The following is a 16,556-nucleotide window of genomic DNA, read 5'->3' on the forward strand; positions in this document are numbered from 1 at the left end:
TTATCCATGAGCTGACCAGACAAGGACAGAGGTGGCTGGGAAAAGAAACCAACTGAACCAGTGAACCAGTCATCTTGCCCGCCTGATTATTTCCCACACCCATCCTGAGGTATCTCTTTGGTGAACATTCATATGGAACACAAATATATTCGTGCTCTGCCCATTTGGAGAGGTCTATCCACGTATCTGTTCCTCAGATGTCCTTGTCACCAGTTCACTAATCATGTGTATGAAAATTTTAACTATATTTTTCAAAACAAAAAAGGAAATTAGTGAGAAAAAGGGCATTGTTTTCATGCTTACAAATCTCTTTAACATCTGGCTTAATAAAAGTCAGCTGGATTTTCATCTGCTTCTGCAGTCAATCTGCGCTACAGCACGCTCTCTGGAAAACTCCACTGTACACTCATGTAAGAATGAGACTTAAAAGGGCAATAACATCTTAGAGTTGCAAGTATTATGTAAATGGTTTTGACGTCAAGAACCCCTGGGAACCCAGATTACACTTTGAGAACTGCTGGTCTGTGGGGAAGACTTCTTTCCATGAATATGCTGTACACCATGCATCTTCCCAGCAAATGACCCCAAAAACCACTCTTTTATTCTCCATATCAATTATCACTTTCTAATACACTATATAATTTTCTTTGTGTGTTTATGTATATTGTCTGCCCAACAACTAAAATACAAGCTGTGTAAAGGATGAATTCTTGTTGGTTTTGTTCATGGTCTTATGTGTATCCTACCTTCTCCTCACCAATGATAGGTGCTGGGGTGGCAGGAGAGAGGGTGCTAAAAAATAGTACAAATATTGAGCACAATTATTGATCTAACATTTTCATGGATTCTACACCTTCCTTTCAGTTATTTATTTCACCCAATTTGAATGTCTTAGTGACTGAATGTTCCCCTTTAACGTAGAGAATCCATAGATCATTGGAGAGCACTTAGCCGCCACCTCCCATGACAGAGACTGTGCTTCCTGTCCCCTATGGAGGCTACTATATCACCTGCAGCCTCTAATTAGCATAAGCAAAATAGAAATGTCAATGTATCCTTCAGAGAGATTATGAGTAAAATGACACTCCTCAGCTGACCAAGGACCTCAGCCACCCGTCATGGCTTGCCGTGAACATGTACACTGAAAACCGACTACTGACTTACAATAACCTTATGCAAATCAGACCTTTTGGAAGCCTCACCCGTTCCAGCTAGAGAAGAGGTGAGAGACAGGTACCACCTAGTGGTTCAGGCAGGAGAAAGGAGGCATTTGTAATGAGAGGAACTATTTGAAACGAGACTTGAGCTGGAAGAAAAGTATATAAGAGGAAACTGCTGGTTCAACTGAGGCACTTATGAAGTTACTTTGTTCTGAGGCTGTGCTGAAAAGTACAGCAAGGTGAGCAAGTCTCTGTCTCCCCCAAATCTAGAAACGATAGACATGCTGGCCTTTTGCCTGGGAGCATAGAGCAGAATCCTTTCTGATGGAAACTGAAAAGCTCCATGGCATCATCGAGAAGGGAGGGTACTACTTAGAATCCTTAGTGTTCAAGTCACTAAGCTCCTCTGGGCCCTGCTGACACTTTAAATCAATGCTACACAGAGAAATATAATGCAAGTCTCATATGGAACTTTAAATTTCCTAGTTGACATATTTTTAAAATAATAGATAAAATGATTATTTAGTCATATATCTTATTTAAACAAATATACCCCAAATATTATCATTGTAACATATAAGCAATATAAGAATTATTAATGGATATTTTATATTCTTTTCAATGTTTGAAAAGGCCTCCTAGTTTTATTCAAAAGTTGGCCAACAGTAGTCAAAGTATACATTCAATCAAAGCAATTAAATAAAATATAAGTAAAATAATGTATTATGTATGATTCTGTTTATATAAAAATACAAAATAAAGCAAAACTAATCTATGCTGTTGGGGTTAGGATAGCGATTACTCTTGGGAGAAGGGTATGACTTGAAGGAGGCATGAGGGGCTTCTGAGCTTTGAAACTGTTCTACATATCCATCCAGGTGCCGGTTACAGGGGTGAGTTCAGCAAGGAAAAATTCATCAAGCTATTTATTTATGATATGTGATTACTTGTGTCTGTGTGTATCTGTATACACGTGTGTGTGTGTGTGTGTGTGTGTGTACATATAACTTCAACAGAGTCGAAATATAAAATAAGGACTGGGGCTTCTTAAGTAAAATGCAATGATTTAAAGATTAAAAGTTTGGATACAAATAGGATGGTTTTGCTGACATCATCTTCATAAAAGATGACTGACTCAAATACTGTGGCATAAAATATTTATAATGCATAAATTCTCCTGTTTCCATTGGTGAATAAATAAAACATCAACTTCCCTTTACCATCAATTAATTTGAACATTGGCCATTGGATTTCAAAAACTATCTTCAAAAGTATATTCTGAAGTAGGATCTAGTAACTTAAAACTGTGTTTGAGTATGTAAATGAATCTTTTTCAGCTCAGGATACATGTGCTCCTTAAATACTAATCTACTCCAGCTCTTCTTATCCACACATAAAATAGTAGCACCGTCCTTTGGGATGTCTTGGGAAATCAGTTTCTTATGAGAAACCAGGAATATAGCATTTACTAAAACAACATTCAAAGAAAAATGGCATATTATTGAAAAGAATCATTATCACCTTAATTTGTTATATATAGTGATTAAGCTTTATTCTCAAATGTATAGAACATGGCAAAGACAGAGACAAAAAAAAAGAGGATAATGAAATATATAAAAATGTCAGACCAAGACTCAATGCTATCTCCCTGGAACAACTTCATTTTCAATACGACCCTCCTCACATCCACACACATACCCTGCCCCCAGCAATGAGGCTGGCATCAAATAAACAGACACCAACAGAAACTAAATTCAGGACCTAATGTGAAGGGCAGGATGATAGGGCACTCTGTAACTTGATTCTGTGGTCCTTCTACAAAATAACTTAGCTCCATAAATTCAAGGGTCATGCCCCCTGAATAGACAGACAGTGAAGAAGTTGCCTCCTACAGCCCTCGGGGTTCTTCCGGGATCCCATGAAATGCCTTTGAGCAACTCTGCTGTATTTCAGTGGCTTAAGATCAGGCTTTTCCTCCCTAAACTGTGAACCCTGAAAAGGAAAGTACTTAATATAAGGCCTGGCACATAATAAGTACTACTTGAAGTTAATTTAAAATGTTTTTACTAAAATAAGAGAAAGGTTCTAACAAGGACATGCCAAGAGACCTGACTCTAAGAATAAAATAAATATTCTTAAAGTAAGGAGTCATCATAAAGGCATATACATTATGGCTAGAATAAAAATTTTAGTGTAAAAACAGGGGGAAAGGGTAGCTGTGGACCTTTAAAATGTATAGAAGGCTTATTTTTTTTAATTGCTTAAAAAGACTCCCCTTAAGAGTGTGGTTAGGAAAACAGGGGGCGGGGGGGTTACTATGGAAAGTAACCTCCCAGGCTGATCTAATCTTAAATTCCTAACTGGGCAGGTCGTGGTGGGGTAACTACTTTAGGGAAAGGTTTTAAGCCAGCCCTACCCCTTGTTCTTGTGCATCAAGCTTAACACATTTTTGAAATACTAGAAGGGGGTATTAACCCTCAGGAGAGCACATAATCTTATTACCTATAATCCAGTCTCCACTTTCCTTTTTCCAATCTTCCTCATGGCCCCTCCTTAATTTCAGGGGCAAAAAAGAAGGGGCAAAATTTATTCTTGGGACCATCTAAGATCTTGCGATGTTGCTCCCCAGCCTATGTTGTCAGTTCGGTTCAAATAAACACATAAAAATTCTCTACAGGCCTGGATGTTTATATCAACAAGAGTCCTTAGAATTGAGACCTCAGTACTCTGGAGATACCTGCTTAGACAGATCTGCCTTATACACTGCAGTGTGCCTAGAACAGCTCCCAGGCCCATGGAAGCTCCTGAGAAATAGTTCATGTATGAATGCACACATGAATTAACTGTTCCACAGTGTTCTCTGATCTCTAAAACTCTCGCTAGAGAGCTTCATAGTCCAACACATCACAGTCCCCTCAAATGCTAGTTAAAATGCTGAGTCCTGAGCCCCACCCCTATTGCTCTATTGTATTAGTCAGGGTTCTCCAGAGAAACAGGCCAATAGGATGGATGGATGGATGGATGGATGGATAGATGGATGGATAGGTAGGTAGATAGATAGATAGGTAGGTAGATAGATAGATAGATAGATAGATAGATAGATAGATAGATAGATAGATAGAGACAGATAGATATAAGCCAATTCCTTAGAATGAATCTAAGATTACAGTGACCAGCAAGTCCAAAATCCATATGGCAAGCCCAGCTGGCTGAAAATTCAGGTAAGCATCAAATCTGCAGAGCCGGCCAGCAGGCTACAAATGCAGACAGGATTTCTTTGTTGCAGTTCTGAGGCTCAATTCCTTCTCTTTCAGAAACCTCAGTTTTTGGTCTTAAAGCCATCTACTGATTGAATGAGGCCGGTTCACATTATGGAAGGCAACCTGTTTTACTCAAAGTCTATTTATTTAAATGTTGATCACATCTAAAAAATGCCTTCACAGCAACATATAGACTGGCATTTGACCAAACAACTAGGCACCATAGCCTTGCTAAGTGGACACGTAAAATTAATCATCACACCCAGCATGGAAACTCACCTAGAAAGTTTGTCTCAAATGCAGAAGGTCTGGGTGTGGGGTCCAGAGATGTGCATTTTTAACAAGCAGCTCAGATGATTCTGATTCTATTCCCCAAACTACAGCCATAGAAAGATAGCAGCTTAGATGCTTCCTGGGAAGTTTTTGAAGCCATATTTATCCACATTCTGGAATTTGAAGGCAGTAGCCTGGGACGGAGCCCAGCATCACAGTGAGGTGGACATTGTCAGTATCTTGGTTCAGTCAGAAAAGCAAAAAAAAACCCACCTGTTGCTCTTTTAACAGACAAAATTTAATACAGGGAATTGTGTAAACAAATATAGAGGACTGAAAAAATAAAAGGGAACCCTGAACACAGAGCGTTACCACAGAAGGCAGCTGCCACCCTCAGGCTGGGGAAACAAAGGGAAACAGCTGAAATAATTAGAAACAGGAAGCCTGGAACAGCGACCCTAAAGAGTGACGACCCAGACCCCTAAGGAAATGTGTGCTTGCCTAGCCCGGGCATCTCCGGAACTTGAAGGGAGGGCCCTGTAGAGCTCAAGCCCAGATCTCCGAAAGAAAAGTCAATAGCTACATGGAGCTATTGAGGGGCTGCGACAAGCCCATTCTGAGGGGGGCGGGGACCGGAAACTGGAACCAGCTGCCATTGTCCAAATGAATTACTATTTCTGGGGCAACATTGACAAGAACAAGAAGTAGAGCAGGAGAAGCCAGTCTTTCTTCCCCGTCCATCATGCAGACTCCCTCTAGTGCCCCCTACTGGCAGAACCGAGCAGGGAGCCCACAGGCCCAGCAGAAGGTGGTCTGCAGAGTTTTAGCCCCCTCATCACAACGCAGCACGGAAGGGTGGGTGTGGGAGCTGACAGTCAACAGCTTGATCATCAAGATACCGCTGTTGCCAGATGAACACATCAGACCACCCCAGATGAAACAACCGCATCCGGGAGAGAATAGATAACCTGGGCCACAAATGAAAAACAATCTCTCCTACTTGGACCAACACATCTTTTGTTTGCACAAAACTAATGCCAGTCTTCAGTCCAGTGGTCCAGAAGCATCCATCAGTTTTAGCCATTTTTAAACCAAGAGACCTGATGAAGTTCAAGAAATGTAAGCACAATATGGTTCACATGTGATATCTACAAATAGTAAAGTCTGAAAGTGTTCTAGAACAATGGCTCTCAAAGGAGGGTCCCTGAACTAGTAGCATCAGCTTCACCTGAGAACTTATTAGCAATACAAATTCTCACCCCCCTCCCAAACCTACTAATCAGAAACTGGGGATGGGACGGATGGGACCCAGCAACAAGCATTTTAACCAGGCCTCAAAGCTGCCTCTGATGTACACCAAAGGCTGTGATCCACTGTTCATTCACTAGCTTAACTCATCCAATTTCTGAACTGAAGCATCTTTACTTACCTCCTCCCTCGCGCAAGGTTTGCATGTATCTTCTCTGGTTTTCATGCACCATCAGCCATCGTCCTGCCGCAAAAAAAGCGATTACGCATCAAAGCCAAGCAGAGCATAAATTATAAGCATTCTGCTTGTCTTGGCACATGCAGACATCTCGCCTGTTCGTATCTATAATTTTTTTCAGACTTGTGCTGTAGTCTCAGGACCGAATTTAAGAAAAAAAAATACCGTTTTCCATTTTATTTTTAGTAATAAGCTAAGTAATTAAGTCTTTCCTGGTTCCTGGAGCAATCCAACTTTTCAGAGGACTTTAAAATGCACAAAGAAAGTTCAGTTAATAGGCATAGACATAGGGAATCAAATTACTAAAATTAAAGTACTAGAGAGGTCTGAGCATATGACCAGATGCAGGAGGATTAAATGCATTGTGTATCTTTTCTCCAACTACCCATGCCATTTTCCATATTAATGTTTTTTCTCCATAGTTTCACAGGAAGGATAGATTTGACACATGAAAAGGCCAGAATAAACTTAACCCGTGAAAGAGGTCTTCCAAATCAGATGTTGCAAACTGGTACCGAGGGGCCATGTTAGGCCCACAGACATATCTTGTTTTACCCATATCCTGTTTTGTTTGTTTAATATTGGACCATATTTTAAAATTGGGAGACCGCACATAAGAACCCAGAATTCTTGCTTCCTTTGACCCAGCGACGCCGGACCTCTGTTTTTCTGCAACAAATGTGGCTGGAGCCCTGGAGCAGCTGCTCTCCTAGAAAGACAAAGACTCCAGTTGCCTTGTCCCCACCCCTGTCATTCCACTCACACTAGACTGGCGATGTCTGCCTTGCATCCCCCCCCCAAAGGGTTTCCAGATTGGGATGAGGAAGTCCTCTGCCTTTTCATACTAAAGGGACACCAAAAATTAAGTTTCACTCGATAGACCAGGCCATCCCAACTGCATTTCTGGAGTGTCTTCCACTATTTGTGCAAGATCTGCTCACTCCCCTGGACCCTTGACTCTAACCACCTCCCCTGCTCCATCTAAACACCCTCCTGCCCGTCCCTCTGGCCCTTCACCCTTTCTTTTGCCATTGGAACACCGAACAGATTTTTCAAGCCCTGAAAATGAAAAATAACCTACCTCTGTGACCCCAGGACTATCCTGAAGCCACCATCCAGCCTGTCCCCTCATTTTCTCTTTCATCTCCACTTCTTCCTTCCCTGGGCGTTCCTCAATGTGCTGCAATTCAGCTTCTGCCCCCACCGCTCCATTGAAATGGACCTGGCTGATATCGCTGTAGCCCCCTCATTACCAAATACAGTGGACTAGTTTCAATCTGTATCCTCCCCGGAACCCATTCATGTCCTTTCTTAACCTTCCTCATCCTTCAAGTGTGAGTTCTCTCGCTCCCTCCTCCGAGCCTTCCCAGGGCTCTCAGCTGGGCTGAGACCCTCTGAGCCAGGTCTCTCATAACATCCTCTTCTTGTCTGTATCGTCCCATGCGAACACCTTATCCCAGCCCTTGCTTATAAGGCTGCCTCCCCCCCCAGAAGTTGCAGACTGCGCCTCATTCACCTTAGCAGAGACCAGAACAGTGACTGCCCTACAATAAGCATCTGACAAGTGCCTATTAATCAAGAATAAGTAGATTAACAAGAGAACGAATCAAGAATTAAAGTACCCTTTAAGTTTAAGATAGGAAGGTCTGACCAACTGATATGCACATCACGTAACTTACAGGCCATTGTTATCAGATATAGTAATTTGGAAACTGATATAATGAAACATAATTTTCAATATATCAAAATACTGCCTCATTGGGTCTGAGAATAGTCAATCATTTCTTAAATTAATACAACAGCTTTTAAAAGTGATGGCCCATATGACAAAAAAATAAATAGAAACAGAAACTATGATAACTAAAACTGTCATTTTATATAAAAAATGACTTGAAAGCTGTTCATGATTCTTCGCTAGGGACACAGATTAATTTAAAGTTTCTGGATAATTTCATTATTAACAATAACATTTTCTGAGCACTTCTATGTAAAGCACTATGCCTTCTTCTTTCTGTTTGACATCTACCTTAGTAATAAAGACAATTCAGTCTAATCCTAATGCAAGAAAATTACAGTAGTCAATGATACAGAGCTTAATCTGCACCATCTCTTAACTCCTAAATGTCACTGCTTAAAACAATCATATTAATCAGTAGGGGATCTGTGTTCATGCTGCTTAGACGGGAAAAGGCATGACACTCAGCGACCTGGTGCATTCATCGGGCTGTCTGGAGAAGGCAAGGGCATGTTATCATGATTACTTTGCCAACGGTGCGTGCACCAGGGCTGGCCTGAACCTCAGTTCTTCCAAAACCAGCTGCCTGAGCATCCCATCCCAAGAATGTAACTGTTTGCCTGGTGTTTTGCAAAGCCATTTCCCTCCCTCAAGACGTTCAGGGGCAGAGAGTCAAGAGACGAACAGATCTGAGAGTCCAGGGAGGATTCAAACATCCTGACTCTGGCCGCTCCCCTTGCCCCGTTTCCCCACAGGCCCATATGGCACTTCATCGGTGATGAGTGCTAGGAAATCGCTTAGCATTATTGAAACCTCTCCGCCACATTGTTTTCTCAGAGCAACATATACATTATCTCTGTGGCATACATTTTGCACTAGGAATTTTCTTGATGTCATTATCCTTTACAACTAATAAAATGAGATGTAATTATAGATGTGCTGTTAGCAGTGCCACTTCACATTTAGCTCGCTGTGTCTGTGGCTGTCTGAAACTCCAGATCGGGGTGCTGCTTGCTACTCACACTCACGTTATTGCTGGGGACAACGCTGCCCGTGGTGACAGCTATCTGCGGCAGCACAGTCACACCCCTCTGGGGACCTCTCTGCCTCCTTGGGCTCTCTGTCTCTCAGCTCACAGCTGCATTTTCGACCCTCCCCTGAAGAGCTTACAATGCATAATTCAACCCAAGCAGAGCCCTCATTTGCCATCCTGAACCCACAGTCTCGTGGCCTGTTTTTAATGTCAGTCTCGTACCTACTGATTTAAATGAGCAGAGATTTACATAGAGAGGCCTCAGTCAGAAATCTCAGAACGAAGCCACATACACTTGGACATAACAAAGAGCTCTAAAGAACTTCTCTGCATGTTGTATAATGAGCACACATTATTTAAAAAATAAAAACAGAAAAAGCAAACAACATATGTTACATAAAGTCAACAGAGGGATAGACCCTTCCTTCTGGTATCCCTCCTACAGGAACTCTGGAGGGACACAAAGGCTTACCAGGAGGTGCCAGAACTCACGGAGAATCTGAGGGAATTCACTTCTAGAAATTCAACTTCCTAAACTGGGTCTTATTGAAAACTCTGCCTAAAGATGTGTGTACACTTACTGCAGGCAAGTTATATGTTGGTACAAAAAAATATTTTAAAAAGAATACATTAATGAAGAGTGTTCAAAATACAATGGAAGACCTGTTGCTCTTGATGCTAACGTCTGAGAGGCAGCACAAGGTATCCTTGGCCTTCAGGATGTGTACGTCTGTGGAGGAGGTATACAAGTCTTGGGAATATTCAGAACCTGCCCCATGAGACGCTCTAGCCTATGAGGACACTCTCACTTCTAAGACAAGCCAAGCGATTTGATCTCACGGCTGCCCATCAAATGAATAAGGTGGCCCTAAGAGCTCAGTGCAGGTAGGTGCGGAGTAAGTCAGAAAATCTGCCTCAGAACCAGGACCTCCTGGACAGTGAATGCCTGGACATGGTTGAGACTTTACGGGGAAACCAGCCAGAATGGAGAAGTCTCACAAAGGACCAGGCAGGGGGACCGGAGGCAGGCCAGTTAGCAGAGTGTGCACCAAGTGTGTGGAAGACTCACTCTAGCGAAGAAGCCCAGTCTAACGTTGGGCTTCTGTTGAGAATCATGCTGGGAAATAGTGTTCTCATAGCTTGTCCCTCACAGCCATGGCAAGGCTCTCAGGTTTGGCAGGGTTTCTTGTGCCTGACCCCAGCAACAGGGACAGGCACTGAGCATCTTGGTTTTGTTTAGCATCCTTGCTTGAAAAAAACCTCAAGTCATTCTTCAGTGAAAGAAAACCCATGTACAATCTTGCTAATGTTTATTACCCTCAGGCAATGATTTCTTATTGAATAGTATTCTTCTGTGTCTGAAAGGTCCCAGACTGGTTCCTTAAGTATTGTCCCTAAGCTAAGAGACTCTAGATCCTGAGCAGCTGGCATTTATCAGCCTTTTTTTTTTAAACCATAAATCTGACCACAAGTAAATGTTTTCTAACAAGCAGAGAGCATATAAAAAAGACTTTCCTGACCAGCACTAAACAGCTGCCCTCCCACAGCGGCACTGGCAGCAGACAGCCAGAGGCCACCTGGCGAATGGGCTGCCACTGAGAAGCTAGGACACTTTCATGGTATTCATGGGATAAAAATACTCAAGTACTGATGACAAAAACAAAATACTGCTACTCAAACTCAGAGAAACCTTAAACCACATATCATAACCTGTCTCTATACTGTCTTTTAAGTTCCGCACCAACAGTTTTTATAGGTCATTCATTAAAATGGTAACAACTGTTTCCCTCCCCTATCCCCTGGGATGGTAAGATATGGAGAAATTTTTCCTTTTTTTTTTTTATTTTTTTCCTATCAGATTTTTTTTAAACATCTACAATGAGGATATATCATATTGATAAATGGAAAAATGTTTAAATTGATTTCTTTCATTAAAATACAGCATATAAAGAAAAATTTTATTCAAAAATTGAAAGTGAGGAAGTAAGTTAATGTGCTTTTGTATTTCTCATTTGGAGGAAAAGCATATGTGACAACTGCTGAAACCTACAAATTTCTTTTTTATAAATTATGGAAAACCTTGGGATGCTAACTGCTGCAACACAAAGTCACCATGTACATTTCTAGGTCAAGTTACAGGAACAGCTGATGGCCATTTCTGTCATCTAGCTGATTTTAACTAAAACTCCATTGGTAAATTGAAAGGTACAGCAGTAATTAATTTTAAAATAGAGAAAAGTTCAAATCAGAATACGACTTGAATCTAGTATTCAAGTCCAAGTACTTCCTACCTTTGAAAAATTTTTGTTACTGTCAACCACAAAGATGATAAACAATGCCGTGGCCCAGCTCGCTGACCTCTTGGAATCAGTCGCCACTACTTTCACACAGAAAACCTCAAAGAAAGTGAAATGTTTTTGGAGGTACGCCCACTCTTCTCCCCTTCCCACTACCCCATGCTGCTGCTTGTTCGTTAATGAGCTTCCCGTGATACCCTCAAAACTCTTGTCTTGGGACTACGACCACCCTCCATCCTTAACCTCCTTGCCTTAAGAGACACCCGGCCAGTCCTTGAAGACATGGCTCCCTCAGCCTCCATCTCTCATGTTCAGTCTGACATTCCTCCACAGCCTTCAAGATCAAGGTGAAGAGAAAGAGTGAGTCATCTTTCTTATTTGCCTTTACTCCTCCCAGATCATTCCTCCTCTAATTTTCTGGAAAAAACCCCACTGCTCTTCAACATCGTCATCCCTACCTGCCATACTTCCCCGTCACTCCCCTCACTGACTGAGCACTTGCGCGCTGGGCTCACTGTCTTCCCCCAACCTTCATCGTCCCCCACACTGCAGTGGCCTCGGAAATCCGTCTAAGCTTTCAGTTCCTTGATCTGTCTGCTCTACAGGGTTTCAGAGGTAAGGAGAGATTTCACTAGACAAATCATCGGGCCTGGGCGTCTTGAGTTGGCAAGCATACAAACGTAGAATCTTTATTTGTGATCACACCACCCCTGAAACATCCGATTCAAACTTCCTTCTCTTTCATCATCATCTCCTGCCTTAGTTCTCTCACTGAGTTACTCCCCCCATGCCTACTGAGCAGCCCCGTCTGACTTCCAGTTCATGCCTCCAGCTTCAGTTCCATCATCCAACCACTCTCTTGCCAGTCTCATCTACTCACGTGCCATCTGGCCTTCCATCGTGGATCCTGGAAGAGCTGAGCACTGCGCACGTCCAGCTTTCCACCTTCTCCATGCCACTCCCGTGCTGCTTAGCGCTGTTACAGACCAAACTGCTTTGTTACTATTATAATAATAACAAGAAAAGAAAATATTACCATATTTTGCCATGTGTAATACACACTTTTTTGCCCAAATTTTTTAGGGAAAAGTAAGGATGTGCATTACGCATATGCAGTACGAATTCTGTAGCTATACAAATGTTCTTAATTCTTTTATTCATGCTTATGTGTTAAAAGTGTTACTCTAGAAAGTAACAGCAATATCTGTACGCAAAATAATACCCTGGAATATAATAATCGGATATGTTTCTAAATAAAAATAAATAAATAATTGAATTAAAACATTAAAACAAAAGATTTTTTTCCTGAAAGTTTGGGCCAAACACATGGGTGTGTGTTACACACAGCAAAATAGAGCAAGTGCTTACTGCCTACCTACGAGACACTATGCTAAGTGCTCTCTTGTTGAATCTTCTCAACAACCCCATGGACAGCCGTTGTACAAATATTATCTGTACTGCATAAAGACACGGGGCATCAGCGACATTCGGCACCTGCCCAAAGCCGCACACGTAATGCTAGAGCAGGGACTCACGGCAACTTGAATCCAGGCACGTCTCATTCACAGCCTGCATCCCCCACCCCCGCAGGCGGGCTCACCGTGCTCCATCTCGGCTGGCCCTGCCCTGCCCGGTAACGCTGCTTCTGTCTTAACAGGGCCATTTCAAATCTTCATTTTCCTCAGACTTCTCACTTGCAACCCTTACCTCCCACCCGCAGCTGAGCTCCTCGGCTCCTGCTTAACAGGAAAAAAATAAGAGCCACCAAAAAAGACAGCAGCTGCCTCTGCTCCCCAACACCAACCCTGAGAAATGAGGATCCCATCCTTTCATCATCTCCTCAGCCTCTCCAAGATCGATTTCTCCACGTCAGCTTGGATCCCATTCCAACCATTCCTTCAACTCTGTCTTTAACTTTTCATCTCCTTGAGCAGATAAACAGGCTCTTTCTCTCCTCTGATCCTCTCCCGCATAACTTTTCCCAATATGAACAAATGTTATTCCTCTCCTTCGTTGGCTGGGATCCACATGCGGCCACTTCCTCCAAGAAGGCTCCCAAGTGAGAGTGTACACCCAGCCCCTGAGCTCCCTGCCACCATGCTCTGAGCTGCCCTCGATGACCAGTCGTATCTACTCCGTAGTTTACTTTCCAGGCTACTGCTGGACAGCACGCTCCCTGAGAGCAGGGACTTTGTTCACAAAGTTCTTTTCAGGCCTAGCATAGTACTTGGCACACAGAAATATATATTGAATGAGTTAATGAACGGATTAATGGAGGCAAGGAGAGGCAATGTGATAGAGAACTCTGAACTTGGCAGAGCATATAGACTTAATAAAATAAGAAAAAGGGAGTCATTGGAAGTTTTGAACAAAGGGATGAAATAATAAAATCTGAGGATTTTATTGTTTTGTTTTATAAGATTCATCTTGTCATGTCTTTGGAATAAAATGAAGTGCAGAAACCAAAGTTCTGAAGCCAATTAAAGTAATAATGCAAGTATAAAGTAACAAATGTCTCAGCTAGGGTTACAGTAGTGGAAAGGAAATTATAGTTTAGGGAGACACGTTTGTTGCGGGGGCAGTGCACCAACCACAAGGAATGTGTCATGGACGAGTTAAACCAGCATTAAAGAACAAGGCTCCTGGCTTCGAGTTCAAAAGGGCAGAGTAGACGACTCAAGATGACTCCATCTACTTCAGGATTCCATAGTCCATGTGTAGGTGGCTGTGGAGAGAGCATAAGGTGCTATGTATGCTATAAGGTGTTTCTGGTTACGTGCCTAAAGTCTCTAACCTGCTTTATTCACTTAATACATCCTTTGAGCTGAGCATAATGCCTTGAGTATAGCAGGTGCCAACTAAACAAATGAATGGATTTATAGCCATCTTTTATTGGCTCATGTAATTCTTTGGAAAGTAAGAAATATTTAACTATACATACATATAGTTTTAGATACTTAGTTTTAGAAACTATAGTTTTAGTTTTGTGTCTGTATTAAGCGTACAAATATGCATATGTGATTATACACACATTCCTGTTCCTCTAATGCCTTTTTTCAATTCACAAGACTCATAATAATCACTCACAATAAAATCTTTCTCATGGATTTCTCTAGTCAAATGTTAACCTCCTATTAGCAATCCCAGGTCAAATCTTTTTCTCTTTGACTTGCTGATATATGCATTTTTTTTCTTACTAAAGATATTATCTGAATAGATTTCATCAAAGAAACTCAAATGAACAATTAGCACATGAAAAGCTCCTCAGTATCATTAGTAATCAGGGAAATGCTAATCAAAACCACAGTTAGATACCATTCCACACCCTCTAAGATAGCTTTAGTCAAAAAGACACCTAAGAGCAAGCGTTGGAGAGGATGTAAAGAAATTGGAACCCTCATACACTGCTGGTGGAGATCTAAAATGGTACAGCCATCTTGGACATATGGCAGTTCCTCAAAATAGTTAAAAATAGAGTTATCATTTGACCCAGCACTTTCACTTCTAAGCATATACCCAAGAGATATAAAAATATCTATCACCAAAAAACCTGTACACATGTTCATAGGAGCATTATATATAAGGTAGAAATTACCAAAGGGTAGAAATTACTCAAATGTCCATCAACTGATGAATAGATAAATAACATGTGATATACCATACAATGAAATATTATCATAAGAAAGACTGAAGGAGAGATACATACAATATAAGATGAATGTTGAAAACACTATGATAAGTGAAAAAAAAGTCATGGAAAACCACACATTATGTGATTCCTTTTATATAAAATGTCCAGAGTAGGTACATCTGTGAAAATAGAAAGTAGATTAGCAGTTGAAAAAGGAAGGATCAAGGGAAAGTGATGGTTAAAGGGTACAGTGTCTTTGGGTCAGGGGTGGGGGTAATGAAAATGTTCTAAAATTGATTATGGTAATGATTCCACAACTCTGTGAATATAATAAAAATATTGAATTATACACTTTAAATGAGTGGATTATATGGTATGTACGTGATTTATATCTCAATAAAGGTGTGACAAAAATATTATTATTGAAGTGGCATTCTTTTTTAGGCTTTTTCTATGGAGAAAAAGACAAAAAATGGGGGGGGTGTTACAATTTTCAGGAGTGGAGGGTTGGGCATATTCAAACCAATTGACTGGTTTTCAGGAAACAAATCAGGACCTAAACATATAAAGCATTAATCAAGGAGAGTATGACTATTGCCAATAATGTTTCCTCTTTGCCTCCACTCAGGATAAACCCTGCATTAAATTTTGAATTATGTGGAAACATCTTTATCTACCATTTCTGAATTTGATTCACCTGTTCTGTTCAAAGGGAAGTGAGAGCGTCAAACAGGAGGGAAACAGGAGGGAAAGAGGAGATGGTCTAATTTTTAAAATACTGAGATAAAGAACCTTTACTTGTGAGGAAAGTTAAGCTAAAAGATAACAAATTCATCCTTCTCTGAAACCCTGTCTGAACTCTATTTTCTCAATTGTGGAATGTGGAGGAGCGTATTTATCTAGGTACCCCTAAGGTTCCTTCTAATTTGAAAATTCTAAAACTAGCCACAAAATTCAACCATAGAGTACATATAAGAACTCTGGTCAAACACACTTGGATTAAGAAAAGCAAACTTCGAAATTTCCAAAATGTTCAGATGATAACCATATCTGTGTTAGTGGTTGGAAAACTTTAAGTACTCATCCTGTACACTGACTCTTTTATCTAAATAGGTAAAGATGGGGAAAATTCAATTCAGCATGATTGCCAGGCCTACATACTGTCATACCAACAAGCAATCAATGCATGTGGTTAATTCTGAATTGTTTCAGCCACTACATAAACAGAAACAATCATAAAAAGATTCTCTCTGAAATCATCTCATCCCTTCAGGCCTATGAATTGGAATTGGCTGATTCTTCCAAATATTATTATGTTTTTTTAATGGAGTGGGGACTCAGCAAGGAATTTTTCAGGCCAAAGTGATACATTCCTTTTGCCCCTTGATAAATTTAGACAAGTTGAAGCATTCAAAATAGGAGAAGGACTTTGGGACAAGGAAGGAATGCAAATTGGCTCCCTAGCTCTGGAACTGGGAAGCAAAATTCTGAGGACTGGAAACCCAGAGATGTGGTGGTCCACTGGGGAAGCATAGCTCTGTAATGGAGGAAGCTCGAAAAGAAACAATAATAAAGACCTAATGAGTTTCCCAGGAATTGGAAATGCTGAGCAATAAGTAGGAGTTCAGAGAATTAAAATTGGGATGTATAGAAAATATATCTTCTCTCTCCCGTTAAAAAA

Source organism: Pteronotus mesoamericanus, unplaced genomic scaffold (assembly GCF_021234165.1).
Source record: "Pteronotus mesoamericanus isolate MK-2021 breed Mesoamerican mustached bat unplaced genomic scaffold, CSHL_Meso_final contig_163, whole genome shotgun sequence".
In the NCBI taxonomy this organism is placed as follows: domain Eukaryota; kingdom Metazoa; phylum Chordata; class Mammalia; order Chiroptera; family Mormoopidae; genus Pteronotus; species Pteronotus mesoamericanus.